Genomic DNA, 4,625 nt, shown 5'->3' on the forward strand with positions numbered 1-4,625 from the left:
GGGAGAGAGAAAGGGTAAGAGAAGGGAGAGGAGAGGAGAGGAGAGGAGAGGAGAGGAGAGGAGAGGAGAGGAGAGGAGAGGAGAAATTACACAAGTCTTTCAACAAGGTCCATGCAAGCAAGGATAATCAATTCTATAAACCTAGACCTCAGTAGTTATTGTGTGATGTGATCATAAAAGGCATATCAAGGCCTAACAAGTTCTGTTACACAACTGCCTGACAATACTGGAGTATATGTGAGGAGGCATATATTAATGTCTATTGCTCCTGTCGCTCTGGTAGAAGATGCATGTAGCAAGTGTCTCTTTGGCTGCCATCCTCCTGCATCAGCTTGCCTCCTGGAGCTGGTGCAGGTGTGGGATGCTAACTCTTCCAGCAGAAAAGCCCATTGCAGCTAAGTCCTCCTGGAGCAAGGACACAGAACCAGAATGTGAAACGGGGGTCACCATCTGGTGCCTGCTCTGCTCCTACAGCAGCCTCGCTCTATATTATGCTCTCCAAGGCTAAATTATTACATGACTATCCAGCCCCTACAAAGAAAGATTTTTGCAGAGGCTAGTAGCACTCTTCCTATACACTAAAGCTGATCGCCAACATGCAAAGCACCTATCAGAGGGGGGGGAAAAAAAAAAAAGACTTATGAGGGGATTTTTATTCTCCAGCATAGAACAAAAGAAGCGCAGCAATTTATTTTCTAATGACTGTTACAAAAGTTCACTTTACAGCTGAACTCCTCTAAGCAGCATAGATCAACTGTTCTAGCTCCAAATACATACTGGAATTATTTTGAGCCTGTTTTTCATATATGAAGTGTTTACTCTGATACTGTTAAAAAGTAGCTGTGCAGGTTTTGGCTCCGTTCGAAACAAAAACATTATGAACCCATCTTCTGTCTTTTTTTTTTCTTTTTTTTTTTGTTTTCAGAAAGGACTGTTTGCTCTAAGGAGCAGCATTAAAGAGAAGATTTTTAAAAGGTTCTGCTTCAAGGTTAGTTAACCCACATTTTTCACAAATTACCATGAAAGCTTTTTCCCTGGGCTGGTTCCTTTCTATTAACACAAAGAATACAATGCCTCCCAGTTTTTCACATTATATTGGTCTCTGCTGAGAATAATATTTTAGTTCATAATATAGGCATCATTTGAAAAAAAAAATCAAGCTATTGTGTTTTCTCAGCATCATTCTGTGTAATATTTCTGAATTTTTTTTACTTCATCATAGAAACACTTTTTATATCCAGATGCATGTTAAAGTCTGAAGCTGCACACATTTCATACCCTTCTTTCCCAAGTTAAATACCCAAATTAGTTCATGGTTAAGTAAGTCCAGTTTGGAAAGACTTTTCCTAACTATGCATATGGTGGCACTTTGGACAGGTGCTGAAATGAGTTCATAACAGTAATACCTTGACACCCTTAGCTGCGATGTTATTGTGCATTCAACAGTCTACAGCATGGAGAGCTACAGCATGAAGCATACGGCTGCATAATAAATGGAGGAAGCATGATTGTATCTCATGTACAGTTTTGGCCTACCTACTACAGTTAAGAGCAGCAATGAAGATACCATGGCATGATTTCTACTTTAATGCTAGCAACCAGAGAGAGAGTTGTTGCTCTTAGTTTTACAGCAGGGAACGCTGCTTTGAAACAAAGGAGCTCAGGCTCCTGGCTAGGAAAATGGCAGAAGGAAGGGAGTGAAGACTGGTAACAGGCTAGAGAGGGATTCCTGTTTTCTTTACTCTCTCCAACCATGCCAACTGATGTCCACCAAGCAACTTATGTTTCATATTCTCATTAAAATATGCCAGAGCCCATACTGCCACTCTTCATTTTGTAGCTGGAGATTAAGACCATCATGGCTGTGAAAGCACGCACCATAATCCCACATCCTGCAACTTTGCTGTACAGCCCTCCCTAGAGACAAAAAGTGGATAGAAGTTTTATTAACCCTATTTTACAGAGCAATCTAAGAGACTGTGACCATGTCTATACCAAATCACAGCCAGTCCCAGAAACAGCAGGAAGCATGGACAGGAGGAAGGGATGCAAAGTGGTGGGAGTCCACAGCCTGCCAGGAGTGTTAGCTGGATTGTTCCAAAACTGAACTGAAGGAGTTTATGCAAACAAGCAATGCAGATGGATCGCAAATTTGGCCTCAAACCCCACTCCAGGATTGACACTTGCACAAAGTCACTCAGACAGTTCATAGGAGAACTCACAGTGAATCCAAACCTCTAGTCAAGAGACCAGTCCTAGCACAAAATCCTAAGTAAAAAAAGGGCGAAATGAGCTTCTGTACAGTGGCCAGACTTGTGAATGGAGCGAAATGTGTTCATTTTCCTGGCAGAACAAACAAAAGAGAATTCCCTTTCCTCCCAAATTCTGTCTTGGGTTATATGAAATCTTTCATTTTGTTATCAGAACTGGTTTTTTATATACTTGTGTTTGCTTTATTTTGTTATTTTTAAAATCTAATTACATTTAGCATAGAAACTTTGAAAATGAAAATTTGAGACATTTATTAACAATGTTGAAGTGAATGTTTGTTTTTTTCAATATTCTGTTTTTGGTGGATGAGAAGGAAATAAAGGGGAGGAAGCAGAAAGTTTCCACAGTTTAATCTAACAATGAGGTTAACTTTTTTTACTCCAAAACCACATTTCTTGATGATTTTAAGAGGTGATACATATGGGATTCCTCTTTCATCACAAATCATTGCTAATACAATGAAACTGTAGATTTCAGCTGCTGAAGAAATTGAATTTTCCAATAGCAATTTTTAAATTTTATCCTGCAATTAAAGGTTTCCTTGAAAATGAAGCAGCAATGTCAAGGTGTACAGTGGAATTATAAACCCTGTTTTTATTCAATGCTAAATATGACTGCAGACATAACTAATTCTATCTGGAAATCTATATATAAAATGGCCAACAGGAAAGTTGCAAGGTATGCATGATACCCCAGTACATGTGGCCATGCCCCTCTTTGCTTCATGAGGAACTTTAGGCTGCTTTCCTGTCCAGTTCTTCAAGCAGCTTTGCTCTGGGAGAGACGGGGACAGGGAATAAATAAGAAAACCAAGGAACAGTGGCAAGGCAAAATATGAAGGGGTCTGGCAAAGGCAGTTAGCACAGCTCCTATGGCACTGTGGTAGCTGAGGTGTCAAGAGCGTGCATCAGAAATGGGGAAACCAATACGCTAGAATTAGAGGCGCGACGAGTTAGCAGCAGCCAACCTGGCTTCATATTTGGCTAATGAATACATACACAGGTTGCAGGCCTCCTGGTGACGTTCACACAAGATGATGAGTAGGAAAATAAGAATTGTTTTTACTGAAAGCAAAGATTTTTATTGAAAATGTCAATGTTCAATTAAAAAAAACAGAAATGTAAAAATATGCAAACTTTTCTCATTTATTTATTTTGCTTAAATCTTTTAATTTGAGAATTTAGAGGTTTTGACCAAAAAGAAAAAAGAAAAGCAAAAAGAAAAAAAAAAGAAAAAAAGAAAAAACAATACTTTTCGAGAAAGGCAGAGGTTTTTTGCAATTTGGCAGAGGTTTTCCATGATTTGTCTTTACCTGACTGAAATTTTGTCAGCTTCTTCATTCGCTTGTATGTTACCAGTTCAACACCAATCCTTTCAAGCTCTTAAATGACACAGGTCTTCTGTTATTTAGGTTGTAAATGCCCTGTATCAAAGCCTGTGTCAATGGGGGCTTGACAATGTTCCTGGCATGCACGTTATATTGAGAGCTTCCTGGCTGCTCCTTTAACATATACGTCCATCATTATTTGTTCAGCTTCTTCTGGGATCAGTGTTTATTAAACAACAGAACAAAAAGCAAGTGAAACAAAACAAGAAAATCTCAGACTAAGGCCGCATTTCCTTAAAACTGTCTACTTTCTTCTGTGTCATTAGGAATTCGTTTCTTAGAGGTACTGCAGAGGTTTCTTAAGATACTGGAGCATTGCTGGTAACCTGTGTCTAACATCTCCCCTCCATTCAGCAATAGTCCAGCTGTTGCAATAACTGGAATATTAGAAGACTGAACTCTTTGGGGCATGAAACTGGTTGTTTTCTTTTGTTTTATTTTTGCTTGGTTTTTTGTCTGCTGAGTGCCTAAACATACACTGGAGCTCTAAAAATGCAGATCTGAATTATGCTAATGATGCACCTAAATAGTTTTCTGTAATCCAAGTTTAGAGGTATATCCTTATATAGCACCACCCTGTGCTGGTTGGTGTACTGGCTCACCAGGAGCCAGTTTGGGTATTCCTGTACAGTGAGATTTTGTTGTAGTTAAGCAATTATCTTAATTGACTATTTGTATCAGAAATAGTGTGGCCAGCAGGAGTAGGGAAGTGATCGTGCCCCTGTACTCGGCACCAGTGAGGCCGCACCTCGAATACTGTGTTCAGGTTCAGGCCCCTCACTACAAGAAAGACATTGAGGTGCTGGAGCGTGTCCAGAGAAGGACAACAAAGCTGGTGAGGGGTCTGGAGAACAAGTCCTATGAGGATCGGCTGAGGGAACTGGGGTTGTTTAGCCTGGAGAAAAGGAGGCTCAAACCTTATTTCTTTCCACAACTACCTGAAAGGAGGTTGTAGCGAGGTGGGTGT

Source organism: Aptenodytes forsteri, unplaced genomic scaffold (genome assembly GCF_000699145.1).
Source record: "Aptenodytes forsteri isolate BGI_AS27 unplaced genomic scaffold, ASM69914v1 Scaffold94, whole genome shotgun sequence".
NCBI classification, from domain to species: Eukaryota; Metazoa; Chordata; class Aves; order Sphenisciformes; family Spheniscidae; genus Aptenodytes; species Aptenodytes forsteri.